Here is a 16,769-nt window from a genome sequence, read left to right on the forward strand (position 1 = left end):
ACACATAAGCAAGGTTTATCTTCGTGTCTCTGTTGGATGAAGATCTCTCCTGAATCACCTCGGTCTCAGATATCAACTATCCAAAGACCTGTAGAGAAACGCTCAGGAAAAGTCACAGGGCAAAATTAATTTTAATGACCTTAGTTTATGTAAGAGGCCATGAAGTGACTGTTGCTTACTAACCCCATCTCTGCCTGCCTTGGTGAATTCTCCCTTCCTTCTCCTCCCCACGCACCCCTCTAGGTCCTGATCCCCCCCCCCCCCGAAAGCCATGCCTGTCTCGGGCCACCGTTTGTGATCCGGGTCTGTACCTAAAGCACTTCTGTGTCTCCCCACCATTTACGCAAAGCGAGGCCGCTCTCCAGGTTTCCCCCAATTTCCCGTCTCCTTTTCCAGACTTCCTCCTGCAGCCGTGGACCTTTGTGGCCCTTGCTTTGTCCTTAGTCTCGTCTTCCACCCGGCTTGGACTTTTATCACCCCAGCTCGGGCATACTTCTCAGCATGTCAGGTGAGCTCTAGGTGTCAAAAGCAGGTGGCACCAAATCCTCCTGAGCGCTCTGGCTCAGCACTCCCACCCCACTAGCACCACACAAAAAAGAGGAGCCTTGACACACTCCCATCTTTCGTGGCCTTAGTTCTGAATTTCTTCAACAAAAAAGGAGGCTCTTGGTGGTGATAGCAGTGTAGCTGCTTTTCTTTCTCTCCATAAACTGCACATCACAGGCTGTGTTCCTCAAACCCCATCAGCCCGAAGCTGAACTCCCCACTCCCCCAACACCTCTTCTTTCTCCTGTACCCTCCCCTGAGTCCATGGCACGGCCTCCATCAGGTCACCGCCTGACCCGACCGGTTCACTTTTCTCCACCCCCCATACACCTCCCTCCCGCTTCCCTCCTTCCTTCCTTCTTTCTTTCTTTCTCTCTCTCCCTTTTTCTTTCTTTCTTTCTTTCTTTCTTTCTTTCTTTCTTTCTTTCTTTCTCTTTCTTTCTCTCTTTCTTTTTGTCTGTCTGTCTTTCTTTCTGTCTTCCTTTCTGTCTTTCTTTCTGTCTGCCTTTTCTTTTCTATGCACCCACAGCATATGGAGGTTCCCAGGCTAGGGGTCGAATCAGAGCTACAGCTGCCGGCCTACACCACACTCACAGCAATGCCGGATCCTCAACCCACTGATGGAAGCCAGGGATTGAACCCATGTCCTCATGGATGCTAGTAGGGTTCATTACTGAGGAGCCATGATGGGAACTCCCTCTCTTTCTTTTTTTTTTTTTTTTTTTCCTCTCTCTCCCCTAATTCAATCAATCAGCCACTTGTTATTTTACCTGCTAAATATTTCTTAAACCGTCTACTCCTGTCGCTCCCCACAGCTCCTCTCTTGGATCAGACCCACATGATCGCTTCCTTGGACTGTTGCAACTTCCTCCAGCTGGTTTCCCTCCTCCCGCGTCTTCCGACTCCCCCTCCAACCCACTCCTCACATGGCTGTATCACTCTCTTGCTAAAAATCTTCCTGTGACTTTTTGTTGTTGATGTTCTTTTTGTCTTTTTAGGGCCGCACCCGCGACATATGGAGGTTCCCAGGCTAGGGGTCCAATCGGAGCTGTAGCTGCCGGCCTACACCACAGCCACAGCAACACCAGATCCGAGCCACATCTGCAACCTACACCACAGCTCACAGCAACACCAGATCCTTAACCCACTGATAGAGGCCAGGGATCAAACCGGCAACCTCATGGTTCCTAATCAGATTCGTTTCCACTGTGCCACGACGGGAACTCCGGAAAAAAATCTTTCTGTGACTTTTTATAAAACCACGTGCAATTTTATTGCTGATTTCTAGCTCAGAGTTTAATCAGAGAATATGGTCTGTAAAAATCTCTATTTGGGATATTTTATTAAGATTTTTTTTTGTGTGCCTAAATGCACGATCAATATTAGAAGATGCTCCAACAAAAATAGGAAAGAATGTATATTTTCTGTTTCTGCTTTACAAAAAGAAAGGTTTATATTCACTATTTCCAGTGTCCCTACCCTAACATGTTTCTACTAAATTGAGTTCGATGATTATATTCTTTAATGTTTAGTCATTTTTTAAATTTATTTGATATTTGGAATTTAAAAGGTTAGGTATCAATATCTATAGTTTAATGATGTTTTATCAAAATTTTCTTATATTTCTGTTTTTTTTTATTTAGAAGATATGATGATGGATGCATAATTTTTGTATTCCCTATGAATAAAACTTCCACCAATCCAATATTTATACATAAAGACCAAGTCTAGGATTTTTATCTCAGAAATAGAAATGTCTTTCATGCAATGGTTTCTCTTTAATTCTCCAGCCCTCTCTTCTTCTATTACCTTTTATTTATTTATTTATTTATTTTAGAGCCACATCCGAGGCATATGGAGGTTCCCAGGCTAGACGTCTAATCGGAGCTACAGCTGCCGACCTACACCACAGCCACAGCAACAGGTGGTCCGAGCCGCATCTGCGACCTACACCACAGCTCACGGCAATGCTAGATCCTTAACCCACTGAGGGAGGCCAGGGATCGAACCTGCGTCCTCATAGATACTAGTAAGATACATTTCTCCTGAGCCATGATGAGAATTCCCATGACAAGAATTCTAATGGATATATCTTTTTTTTTTTTTATTTTCCCACTGTACAGCAAGGGGGTCAGGTTATCCTTAGATGTATACATTGCAGTTACAGTTTTTTCCCCCACCCTAATGGATATATCTTAAGTAGATCTGTGAGAAGAGAAACTTTCTTTGGTAGAGGCTATGGTTCCGATTGGCAATGTGGTTGAAATATTTAGCATAGTTACCCAAAATCTGATCTTTTTTTGTGACCTTGAGTATTACATGACTTTACCAGGTGATAGGAATCCTATGAAACTTAACCCAAAGCCACCTACTGACTGCCCTCTCTACTCCCATTTTAACAAATCTAAAATACCAACTCCTTGCTATGACCTGACCCTTTCACATGATGGAGCCTCTGTCTGACACTCAATGCATCCCATGTTCTCTGCCCTACTCACTGTGCTCCTGCCTCTTGGGTTCCCCCCACCCCCAGGTGTTTCCTGTCTCAGGGCCTTTGCACTTGCTCTTCATTCTGCTTGGAACTCTTCCCTAGATCATCACACAAGGAGAACCTCCTTTTCACCCTTTGGTTCTCAACTAAAACATCACCTTCCTTGGAGAGGGCTTCTCATGGTCCCCACCCCTTCCTAACATTTATCATCAACTAAAATTGTCTGGTATATATGCTTGTTCATTCTCCACCTCCTCTATTAGAAGATACTCTCTAGAAGGGCAGGGAACGTCTCTGGCTCATCCTCTGCTGAGACATCAGAATCTAGAGCATTATTTAGGATCATAGTTGCTCAATACATTTCTGAACAAGTGTAGGGATGAACAGGAAGGCTTGTGGGCAAAGTTTGTGCAAGATTTTTTCTATAGTAAAAGAGAAAAATATTTTTCTATAGTAAATAACCCTCTTCAGTTATTTACTACTATACTGTTTCCTGAGCAAAAAGCAAAAAGGAGACAGTCTAGCCAGGTATACGCCCACGGTGCCTAACAGAGGCCTCTGCATCATCTACTCTTTCCTAGACTCCTGCCCCACCCATTTCTGACTCCACCCTTCCTCCTGACAGCCCAGGGCAGTGGGAGACCTCAGCAGGCTTTCTTTTTCCCTGTTGTCTGGGGCCACCCTGACCCTACTATAGGTCCATGGATACATGCCAATCAGGAACTGCATGTGTATCAAGTACAACCTGGAATAAGAAAGAGCACTATTAATAGATGCAAACTATTGCCTTTGGAATGGATCAGCAATGAGATCCTGCTGTGTAGCACTGGGAACTATGTCTAGTCACTTAGGATGGAGCATGATAATGTAAGAAAAAGGAATGTATATGTGTATGTGTGACGGGGTCACCTTGCTGCACAGTAGAAAACTGACAGAACATTGTAAACCAGCTATGATGAAAAAAATAAAAATCATTTAAAAAATAAAAATAAAGAGGACTAACCAGAGCTTAGTATCGCTGGACTTCTCCCCGTCTCACTGTCCTTTGTGCATGTACAGACGTGGGCCAGGCCCTTTACTCATGCTGGGGATGTAAAGCTTCCTGACGGGTATCTTTGGATGCAAACAAACGCCAAAGGCAGAGTTTGCAAAGAGATTTATATTTGCATCTGTCAGAATGGTCACTTGCCAAGTGATGTTTGCATTCCATAATTCCGCCCCTTCACATCTAAATCCATTACACCCACTGTGGGCTGGGTGGCTGAGGACTCAGCACTTGATCTTAGCCAAAAGACTGAGAAACGATGGCTGAGGACTCAGAGAACCACTGACACTGATCAAATCCAGGGGTCTAAATCCCTTAGAAATTGTAAGGCCTTTGTCCGGGACCATCAGAGCTGTTCTGCCAGAATCTGAGAAATACTTTAGGGGCCCTTCGTACAGCCCGTTGGCCCAGCAGGAGCATCGTGTCCATACAGTCCTGAAGATGGATTGCCTGTTCATCCAGCCAATGAAGCTTTATTATGCATTTGTCTGGTCGAGAAGAGATAAAAAGCGTGGATCAGACAGAGTGAAATGTGGCCAACGTTTGGCAAGGGCTTTCCAGGGAAAATAAAAGGTCTTAACAAAGAGTGGCTTGCAGGTTCAGATCTCCTAGGAGAGAGAATTTGGTGTCCATAATCGGACGTCTTCTATCAAGTATTAGGTTCACAAAGTGGGCAGGCCACTTTCTGGAAGCCCAGCCCCTGAGGACAGGGAGTCACTGTGTTCACCGTTGGTGGGGCTGCCCCAGGGGACTGGGGCGACCTGAAGACCAGACCTGGCCGAAGCCCAGCATGTCGGAGAGCAATGAGCTCTCCCAGAAAAGGGGAGGGCCAAGCCCCTGAGAGTCTGGAAACACAAAGGGGCCACTGTCGTTGCTGACGAGGACAAGAAACCCCCTGCAGCCTCCTGCTTTTACTCCAACATTGAGCAGTAAACTCATCTCTATGCCTTTACTAGTAAAAATCTGGCCAGTTTCAGAATCAGATAACATGAGTTCGGATGCATTTGAAAGTCAGGAGATAAATGGGAAAGGACAAAGGTGTAGTTACATCAAGAAGGCTACCTGGGCTGGGAATTTGGTGGTTTTGAGGGGGATTCAGTTCTTCATTTCCTGGCACGTCAATGTTTATCTCTTTTCCTTTGTGGGGGAGGGTGAGGATGCGGGGGTGTTACAGTGACTCATTTGCACACTGGGTCAGGCAGTCCTTTCGGGATTGTGATAACCATTTAGAAACAAGGTGAAGGCAATCTGAAGCCAATTTTGCCAATCGAACTATAGTGTTTCGCTCATAAGGTGTTTTTCTAAATTAAATCAAATCAGTACACATTTGCCAAGCACCTGCCTGTCAAGTGAGAGGCTAATGCACAATAATGAACGGGGTTTGAAATGCAAGGAAATGAAAAGCGAACCAGCAGCCTAGAGATTATGGTTAATCTTTTCCGAATTGTCTCCACCGAGTTAGAGACGGTAAGTGATCTAACTTACTAACAGTCAAAAAGGAGACTTTTCCTGGGAAAGCTCCCTCAAGATAGCCAAAACACATATTTTGATTTGGGAGAAAACAGAAGTTAAAATGAATGAAAAAACTGACCTTCACATTCAGATGCTAGGTAAGTCAAATAACCTCAAGAAAAGTCCTGAACATTTGCTATGTGGTAGGTACGGGTTTTATGAAATTAAAAACCTGTGGCTGGCATTCATGAGCGCAAATGTAAATATATATTATTCTGTGAAAAATAGGCATTACACTGTGCAAAAAAAAAAGTTCATTTGTCCTCAAACCTCTTTTTTGTTGTTGTTATTGTTGTTTAGGGATGCTAGATGGAGAGAAATTTAAAAATTGTTGTATCTGAAGTCCATGAGTTTGTCAGTCTGTCATGGGTCTTTGTGCATCAAATGAAGAAATGTGGACAGAGTGATGGTATAGCAGGTGGATTTATATGGTTGATTGTCAATACCCTAGCAGCAGTGATGAATTAATTGATGGCTGCTGCATCCTAGAAGGTTCTTGAAGGCACCAAAGCTATTGGGCTAATTGAAATACCACATACCATTGTTTTGGCGTTGTATGGACTTCACCCCACCAACACTAGTTAAGAAAAGCAGGAAAGGATATTGGGAGTGCATGTAATTCACTGACTCCTCCAGTTTCGTTAAATTCTGTCCTTCAATCAGATTAGGCCACCAGAAGTCCAGGCATGCGGTCTTCTAGTGGCTCCTGGGGCACACTGAATTAGCTTCTCAAAAAATGGCCTTCACTGGCCCCAGAGGACTCTGGGAGGCAAGGCTTCCAGTTAAAAAAAAAAAAAAAAAAAAAAAGGTTAGAAAAACTACTGGATGTGAGGGAACTGTTGGAAAAATAAATGGAGAAGTTCCTGTCATGGCTCAGGGGTAATGAAATCAGCCATTATCCATGAGGATGTGGGTTCGATCCCTGGCCTTGCTCAGTGGGTTAAGGATATGGCATTGCTGTGAGCTGTGGTGTAGGTCACAGATGTGGCTTGGATCCTGAGTTGCGGTAGCTGTGGTGTAGGCCAGCAGCTGTAGCTCTTATTCGACCCCTAGCCTGGGAACCTCCATATGCTGTGGGAAGTGGCTCTAGAAAGCAACACAACTAAACAAAACCTTCTGGCACTGGCACTGCAGCAGTCCAGGTAGCTGCTGTGGTGTGGCCTAAAGAGAGAGAGAGGAATAGAAATACTAGAAAAACCAAACAGTGTATAGGAAGGAAATTACAATAATAATATTCTACTTGGTTCTGCCTTGAGCCACAATTACCCAGGTTACAATATTGTAAACATGGTTGAACACTTGAATATGGTTTAAGGGGAATTCATTTGAAAAAACATCAATAATTTTTAAAATAAACTTATTTAGCATAGTTTCATATTTACAGAAAAAAAAATTGTGTCGTAGAGAGACTTCTCACATAATCCACACTAGTTTCCTCTGTTATGAATCTTATATTAGTATGGGACATTTGTGACAATTAATGAACCAATTTTGATGCGTCACTGTTAACTCAAGTCCATACCTTTCCAGATTTTCTTAGTTTTTACCTGATGTTCACTTTCTGTTCCATGATTCCTCCCGGATAGCACCTTACGTTTAGTTGTCAGGTCTCCTTAGGCTCCTCAGACTTTTCTCGGTTTTGATGATCTTGATATTTTTGAGGAGTACGTGCTCTTTTGCAGAATGTTCCTGGGATGGGATTTGTCTGATGAGGCTGTGGGTTTGGAGGAAGATCAGAGGTGAAATGCCATTTTATCACACTGTGCACATCCTGTCAAGGGCATTTACTTGACTCATGACTGTGGATGTCGACCTCGATCACCTGCTGAAGCAGGGTTTTCAGGCTTCTCCCCCGTAAGGTTCTCCTCCCACCCCTTTCCATGCTGTCCTCTCTGGAAGTAAGTTACAGCAGGCAGCGTACACGCAGGGAACGGGGAGTCCCACACCATCTCATCAAGGGTAGAGGACCCACACAGACAACCTGGAATTCCTCCCGAGGGATTTGTCTCTTCTCCCTGGTTTATTTACCTACTCAGTCATTTTTTTACATCAGTATGGACTCATTTATTTTATATTTGAGGTTATAAGCCAGTACTATGCTACTTATTTTATTACTGTGGCTGTGGCATAGACCAGCAACTGCAGCTCTGATTTGACCCCTAGCTTTCAAATTGTTCTAGCTTTCACCACGGGGAGCCCTTTCAGTTGGCCCCTCGGACCCTTTGACATAACCCCATCTTCGTCGAAGTTTTCTTTTCTTTTTAGCACCTCCTTCCATGCTGGAACTACAAGATGCTTCAGTTTCATCTTGTATATGTTTCCTGTCCTCGTGCTAGAATCAGCCATTTCTCCAGGGAGCCCTTGTTCCTGTTAACGAAGAATGGTATTAGAAACCAAGAACCAAGAGCTAGACCCGACGTGGGGCTTATTGCCACCAGCGGGCAGGGGTCATTTCTTCTGGGTCCTCTTAGCTGACAGATCAAGGAAATATATGTGTGTGTACTAATCAGTGTACACACACGCACACACATATGAATATTTCTATTGGTAACCATCGGCGTCTCTATTAAGTAAACACGAATTCATACCAATGTGCCCAGCTCTAATCCATTACCTGGTCATCCTAGCCCTCCAGCCTGGCTTGTCCGTAACCTCTTTTCCAACAGGGAGAAGCCTGGTTCCCACATCTGCCATCTATTTACTGAATTGTTCAGTCCCAGTAGATGTGTAAGTGACTTCAGAATTGCTCACCCATATGCCCTTGAGAAACAACTTTATCAACTAAACTATGGAATTTACAGACTGTTTATTTGGTCTTTAGTCTTACAAATGAAAGTTTTACTAAGATCAGCACTTTTTATACTCACCCCCTTCAGTGAGGTTGCTTCATTTATATTATGCGTTTATAATATACTTAGATGATTTTTATCACATTCTTCATGGGATCTCCCAACCTCCCAAATGATTTTTTTTTTTTTTCCTTTTTGCCTTTTCTAGGGCCGCTGCCACGGCACATGGAGGTTCCCAGGCTAGGGGTCAAATTGGAGCCGTAGCCACTGGCCTACGCCAGAGCCACAGCAATGCCAGTTCTGAGCCATATCTGCAACATACACCACAGCTCGCGGCAACGCCAGATCCTTAACCCACCGAGCGAGGCCAGGGATCGAACCTGCAACCTCGTGGTTCCTAGTCGGATTCGTTAACCACTGAGCCACAATGGGAACTCCCCAAATGATTTTTTAAAATCTACACATATTAAGCTTCACTCTTTGTGCCGCAAATTTCTACACGTTTTTACAAATGCATAATGTTGTGTAACCACCATTACAATATACAAAATAGTTTCATCACCTGAAAAATCCTCTGTGCTTCACCTTCTCCACTCTCCCGCCTCCTGAGCCCTTGGCAACCCCGTATCTGTCTACCATCTCTATAGTTTTGCCTTTTTCAGAATATGATTTAAATGGAACCACACAGTGTGTAGTCTTCTCAGACTGGCTTCTTTCACTTAGCACTATGCATTTAAGGTTCCTCCTTGTCATTGCATGATGTGATAGCTCATTCCTTTTTATTGATGAATGCATTTCCATTATATGGATATACTCATATTCATTTATCTATTTTATTACTTATCCGACCTTTTGAAAGACAGATTGGTTGCTTTCCAAAACATTTTTTTTTTTTTTTGGTCCTTTTTAGGGCCACATCCGCAGCATATGGAGGTTCCTAGACTAGGGTTCTAATCGGAGCTGTAGCCACCAGCCTACACCACAGCCATAGCAGCGCAGGATCCGAGCCACATCTGTGACCTACACCACACTCACTGCGACACTGGATCCTTAACCCACTGAGTGAGGCCAGGGATTGAACCCTCGACCTCATGGTTCCTAGTCGGATTTGTTTCCACTGCGCCACAACCGGAACTCCCCAAAATAATTTTTTAAATAAATTGCAAACTGAAAATGACTTGGGAGAATGACATGACTTCCAAAAAAGTTACTCTAACCACTATGATGCATTAGGAGAAACAGAGCAGTTATAATGTTAGTTGCTATAAAACAGAGTGTAGTGGTGAAGAACACACCTCCCTGGGGCATGTGATCTGCGACAGATGACCTAGTTTGTGAATAGGAATAGTAATTGTACCTATAGTGGCTTAAACAGTGGCTCAGTAGACATTGGTTATTGTTATAACTTATAATAATATTTTCACATATCAAGTAGCAAGCACTTTGTGTACATTGTTTTATGCCTTCCAACAATTTTTTTTTTCTTTTTAGGGCCGCACTTGTGGCAAGTGGAAGTTCCCAGGATAGGGGTGGAATCGGAGCTGTAGCTGCCGGCCTACACCATAGCCACAGCAATGCGGGATCCAAGCCACGTCTGCAACCTACACCACAGTTCATGACAACACCAGATCCTTAACCCACTGATCGAGGCCAGGGATTGAACCTGCATCCCTACGGCTCCTCGTCAGGTTTGTTAACCGCTGAGCCACAAAGGGAACTCTAGCACACTTTCAAAGAGGCGTAATCATCCCCATTTTACAGATGGAGAACCTGAAAGGCAGAGACCATACATCCACCTGAACTGAGATCTGTCATATTACAAAGGCTCTAATCTTCTAACTTTCCTGCAGTGGTTCTTGAGAGCATAAGGAAAGTCCCCTTTTATTCAGCCCTCGACAGATGATCTTCACTGCATGAAGCGGCCACACTGCATAAGGGACAGACTAGGATGTGAAAGAGACAACGATGAGGGTGATGAAGGATCTGGAAACCCTTTCAAATAAGGCGCAACTGGGGGAACTAGAGATGGTTGGTATGGAAAATTAAAGGTAGGAAAGCAAATATAGCAAAATGTCTGACAATGTGTGTCTCTTAACAGTAGGATGACAGGTGATTTTATTATCTTAATGTTTTCTGAATCTTTAAAGATGAATTTTTGTTTTGGTTGTTTATAATTATTTTTATAATGAAGAAACATTTCAACAAATAAGTTAAGAAAAGCTTGAGTGGTGGATGTTAACAAAATTTATTGTGGTATTCATTTTGTAGCATATATGTATACCGAACCATTATGTTATATACTTTAAGCTTATGCAATAATGTCAATTATATTTCAATAAAACTGGAAAAAAACTGGGAGTTCCCGTTGTGGTGCAGTGGAAACGAATCCGACTAGGAATCGTGAGGTTGCAGGTTTGATCCCTGGCCTCGCTCAGTGGGTTAAGGATCCAGTGTTACCATGAGCTGTGGTATAGGCCATGGACAGAGCTCAGATCTGATGTGGCTGTGGTGTAGGCCGGCAGCTGTAGCTCCAATCAGACCTCTAGCCTGGGAACCTCCATGTGCTGCAGGTGCAGCCCTGAGAAAACCAAAAAAAAAAAAAAAAAAAAAAGGAAAAAAATTGTACCTATATATAAACATTCAGTACAGTATTTATCCCCTTTTTAAAAAATGGGTTAGGTGTTCCCTGATGGCCTAGTTAAGAATCCAACATTGTCGTAGCTATGGCGTGGGTTTGATCCCTGGTGCAGGAACTTCCACATGCTGTGGGCAGGCCTGGCCAAAAATAAATAGATTAAAGAAATAAAAAAGGAATTATTGAGGTTTCATTTTCACCTTGAAGACTGAGACATGAAATGTATGTTTGAAAATATAACCATTTTTTTCTTGTGAATTCTATACATACAGTTTACATTGAACAGAAAGAAAAGAAGAAAGAAAAACTTGATAGCTTGTTCTGTGAAATACAGTTTCAATGTTTTCCTTATGAACTCAGGAGACAGAATTTGGGCCCATTGTTTGAAAATTATCTCGAAACCCGTTTGGGCTCAATATACATGAAATTGGTTGATGTGTGAGGTGGCCTGCTTTCCTCTGCCAAAAAGGGTTTAATCACAGGCTGGGGTCAGGCCAGACCAGATGACCTCTGGGATTTCTTTCAACCCTTATTCTGTAACCTGGGCTACTATTTATGAGCACACGTTTTTAATGGTTGTAGCTCATGATATACAAATTGATGCTGCTAAAATAAATGCATTTGGTTTTACCAATCTTCAGGCATCCGAGAAACACTCAGCAAAGTGTTTTAGATATAAGAAGAAGTGGGCTTGTACTTCCTTAGAATTGAATTTAGAATGTCTATTTATTCAAACCAGACTTCTTCCATCTTGTATTAGTTTCCGAGGGCTACTGTAATAAATTGGCACAAACCAGGAAGCTAAAAACAACTGTTCTGGAGGCCAAAGGTCCAAAATCACTGGCAGTGCTGTGCCCCCTTGGAGCCCCTAGGGAGGTATCATTCCTTGGCTTTCCTAGTTCCTGGTGACCACAGGCATTTCTTGGCTTGTGGCTGCATAACTTTCATCTCTTCCTCTGTCCTCACATGGCCTTCTCTCCTTCTCCCTGCGTCTCTCCTTTGTGTGTCTCATATAAGGACAGTTATCATGGATTTAGGGTCCACTTGGATAAGGCAGGAACATCTATTTTTGAGATCCTTAATTAATTCTCTAAGTACCTTTCTCCAAATAAGGTTCTGGGATGTGAATATATCTTTTTGGAGGTCCACCATTTAAGGCACTATACATTTTTTTTCCCCCCACAGCATGCAGAAGTTCCTGGGCAGGAATTAAATCCATGCCATGGCAGTGACAATTCTGGATCCTTAACCCACTGAGCCACCAGGGAACTCTCTAATTCACTACACACTTAAATCAAGAAGTTGATGAGCTATTTTAACCATTTTCTTTCTGACACTGATTCCTTACTCTGGTTCTTCTTTCCTCTATCCCCACCAATCTTCCCGCCTCATCTCCAACAAATTCTACCTTCTTAGGAGTTTCTGCTTTCACCTCTTCCAGGAAGCCTTCCTTCCCTGACCACTCTTGTTTGACTGCAATAGGCTCAGCATTTAGTGCGACCCCTAGCACATAAACAGAGCTGAATAAACATTTGTTGAAAGAATAAATGAATCTATCAAAGGAGGCCAATGATGATGCCTGTGTTTCTTTTGCATTTTCAGCGATGCTTGGAGAATTTCTAGCCTGAGGTAAGACTTTATTTTTAGAAGGTTTGTTAATTCTAGGAAACCTTTCCATTGAAACTACACCATGAATATTTAAAGAGAATGAGATGTTTAACTTAAACTGTTTTTTATTCTCAAGGCACAAGAATGTAGGGAGTTAAAGACAAATTGCCATCCTTTCCACAGGGCTAATGACTTTAATTGAGTGGGAGGTTTTTTTAGTGTTGTGTTTTGGAATGAGGAAGTAGGGTTCTTCTGATGAGGGCTTCCCAGTGTAACCAGAACAGGATGAAGGTGAATGGCTTCGTTCACATTGTAAAACTTCTCTCGATGTAGAGCAGTGCCAGTTGGATTTATCAGAGATAAGTTGGCTTATTAATAGCATTTCAAACAGCACATTTTGGAGTTCCCGGTGACACGGAGGGTTAAGGATCTGGTGGTGTCACTGCTGTGGCTCCAGTCACTGCTATCGATTGGGTCGATCCCTGGCCCAGGAACTTCCTCATGCTGTGGGTGCAGCCAAAAAGAAAAAGTTAATTTAAAAATCACATTTTGAGGCTTTGTAACTGACTTAAAAATTGAAGGAGTTCCCATTGTGGTGCAGTGGAAATGAACTTGACTAGACATGGGTTTGATCCCTGGCCTCGCTCAGTGGGTTAAAGATCCAGTGTTGCTGTGAGCTGTGGTGTAGGTCACAGACACGGCTCGTATCTGGTGTTGCTGTGGCTGTGGTATGGACCAGCAGCTGTAGCTCCGATTTGCCCCCTGCCTGAGAACTTCCACACGGCGCAGGCACAGCCCTAAAAAGAAAGAAAAAAAAAAAAAAAATCGAAGTTGCTGCCCTAAAACCCAACAGCTTAGTGGGAACCTGCCCTTACCCACCTCCCCTCACCCCAGAGGCTTTTTGAGAGGGGATTTATGGTACGGAAACCACAGATGGTGATTTTCCACATCAGAGCGTGATCCTGAATTGAGTGTTATTTGGGGACTAGGGGCCCTTAGGCTTGTGCTTTGAGGTAGAGTCTCAAGGGTTTTTGATTCTTAAAGAAGGAGTTAATCAATGTAGTGGGCCTGTTTTTTCTTTTTTTTATTCACTGATTTTTATTTTTCCATTATAGTTGATTTACAGTGTTCTGTCAATTTCTGCTGTACAGCAAAGTGACCCAGTCATACGTGTATACGCACATTTTTTTCTCACATTATCCTCCATCATGTTCCTTCACAAGTGACTGGATATAGTTCCCTGTGCTGTACAGCAGGATCTCATTGCTTCCACTCCAAATGCAATAGTTTGCATCTATTAAACCCAAACTCCCAGTCCATGCCACTTCCCCCCACTTTTGCAACCACAAGTCTGTTCTCCAAGTCCATGAGTTTCTTTTTAGTGGAACGGTTCGTTTGTGCCATAGATTAGATTCCAGATATAAGTGATATCATGTGGTATTTGTCTTTCTCTTTCTGACTTACTTCACACTTAGTATGAGAGTCTCTAGTTCCAGCCATGTAACTGCAAATGGCATTATTTTGTTCTTTTTCATGGCTCAGTAGTATTCCATTGTATATATATATATATATATATATATACATATACACCACATCTTCTTAATCCATTCATCTGTCGATGGACATTTAGGTTGTTTCCATGTCTTGGCTATTGTGAATAGTGATGCAATGAACATACAGGTGCATGTGTCTCTTTCAAGGAAAGTTTTATCTGGATACATGCCCAAGAGTGGGATTACTGGGTCATATAGTGGTTCTATATTTAGTAGTTTTCTGAGGTACCTCCATGCTGTTTTCCATAGTGGTCATACCAACTTACATTCCTGCCACCAGTGTAGGAGGGTTCCCTTTTCTCCATACCCTCTCCAGTATTTATTTGTTGACTTGTTAATGACAGCCATTCTGACTGGTGTGAGGTGGTACCTCACTGTGGTTTTGATTTGCATTTCACTAAGAATCAGTGATGTTGAGAATTTTGTCATGTGCTTGTTGGCCATTTGTATATCTTCTTTGGAGAAATGTCTGTTCAGGTCTTCTGTCCATTTTTCAGTTGGGTTGTTTGTTTGTTTGTTTGTTTGTTTTCCTGTTGAGTTGTATAAGTTGTTTGTATATTTTAGAGATTAAGCCCTTGTCAGTTGCATTGTTCGAAACTATTTTCTCCAATCCCATAGGTTGTCTTTTTGTTTTTTTTAATGGTTTCCTTTGCTGTGCAGAAGCTTGTCTGTTTGATTAGGTTCCATTGGTTTATTTTTGCTTTTATCTGTTTTCTTTTTTTTAGTGCCTGACTACTGGAAGAGAAATGCTTGAGTTTGATTCTTCACCCACCTTTGATGGAAACTGACTTGGAACATACTTTGGGAACTGGCTAGGGGAAGGAGCTTCAGAACAGAGGCTTGGAGGACATAGTATTTCATGGAGTTCTTGTGGTGCAATGGGTTAAGAATCTGACTACAGTAGCTCACGTCATGTGGAGGCACAGGTTAAACAATCCCTAGCCCTGTGCAGTAGGTTAAAGGATCGAGCGTTGCTGCAGCTGTGGGGTAGATCTCAGTTGCTGCTCAGGTTCAGTGCCTGGCCTGGGAACTTCCATGTGCCGTCAGTGTGGCCATAAAATTAAAAAATGAAAAATAGTGTTTCTTGAGTTATAAGGTACCAGGGCCAATGCCCACTACTGCACTGCTGAATATTCCTTTTTTTTTTTTTTTTTTTTTTTTTCTTTTTGCCATTTTTCTTGGGCCGCTCCCGCGGCATATGGAGGTTCCCAGGCTCGGGGTCGAATCGGAGCTGTAGCCGCCAGCCTATGCCAGAGCCACAGCAACGTGGGATCCAAACCGCATCTGCCACCTACACCACAGCTCATGGCAATGCCAGATCCTTAACCCACTGAGCGAGGCCAGGGATCGAACCCGCAACCTCATGGTTCCTAGTCGGATTCGTCAACCACTGAGCCACCATGGGAACTCCTGAATATTCCATTTTTTGGTTGAAGATGCCATAAATATTTGAAGTTGCTTTTAAGAATCTTTGGGAGGGAGTTCCTGTCATGGTGCAGCAGAAATGAATCCAACTAGGAACCATGAGGTTGCAGGTTTGATCCCTGGCCTTGCTCAGTGGGTTAAGAATCTGGTGTTGTCGTGAGATGATGTGTAGGTGGCAGACGCAGCTCGAATCTGATGTGGTATAGGCTGGCAGTTACCAATTGGACCCCTAGCCTGGGAGCCTCCATATGCCATGGGTGCGGCCCTAAAAAGCAAAGAAAAAAAAAAAAAAGAATCTTCAGGAGACTATGGACAGAAATCATTGAAAATAAGATTTTACCAATTAGAGGCAAAACTATAGATAACTACAGTTTGTTTTCAGTTTCTGATGATTTCAGCACCTCTGTCAACAACAAATCCAATAATAGTTATTGGGACTCACCGTGTTTCAGACAGTATTCTGAGACTGGGGCTAGGTCTTTGAGAAGTTCCAAGAGACTCTGCCCTCATGGAGTTTATATCCTAGTGGAGGAGACAATTAGCAGAGCACACATCAACTGACTTAGGTGAAATGTTAGAAGATGACAAATGCTGTAGGAAAAAATGAAGAGCTGGGTAAAGGTGGCGGAAGGTGGAGGTGAGACGGCAGTTGTAAACAAGGTGGCCAGGGTGGGGGTCCCGAAGAAAGTGCAGTTTGTGTCCCAAGAGCAGATGGCCTTGTGACTTTCTGGGGGGCAACCCATGAAGGCAGGGAGAACAGCAGTGCCAATGCCCTAAGGCAGGAGCGTCCTGGTGCTTGAGAACCAGAATGACTGGAGCCGAATGAATGAAGGGGTGTGACTACAGAAAGGCCAGAGGATGCTGGTGTTGGTAGCACAACAATATGAATATACCTAATTCCAGTGAATTGTACACTTACACACCATTAACACAGTAATTTTATGCTGAATGCATGTGACCACAGAAAAAAAAAATTAAAGAAAATAAGGATTACATTTCCTGTCCTAAAGAGCTCACAGCCTCCCTGAGAGCCCGAACAGAGGGTGGAAATAGCATTATGGGAACGCAGACTAAACAGCGATAAATCCGGTAGGTCCCCGGCCCATTGCTCAAAGACACTGACACAAGATGCAGGCCATTATGTAATTCCCACAAATGCCCTTGA

General features: G+C 43.2%; 1 long non-coding RNA gene across 1 annotated transcript; it reads left to right on the forward strand.

The window, feature by feature from the left end:
* Window positions 10,051-15,310, forward strand: LOC110255811. Its single transcript, XR_002336671.1, has 3 exons — window positions 10,051-10,431; window positions 12,621-12,647; window positions 14,905-15,310. It is a non-coding gene; the product is annotated as an uncharacterized LOC110255811 (long non-coding RNA).

Source organism: Sus scrofa, chromosome 11 (assembly GCF_000003025.6).
Source record: "Sus scrofa isolate TJ Tabasco breed Duroc chromosome 11, Sscrofa11.1, whole genome shotgun sequence".
Lineage (NCBI taxonomy): Eukaryota > Metazoa > Chordata > Mammalia > Artiodactyla > Suidae > Sus > Sus scrofa.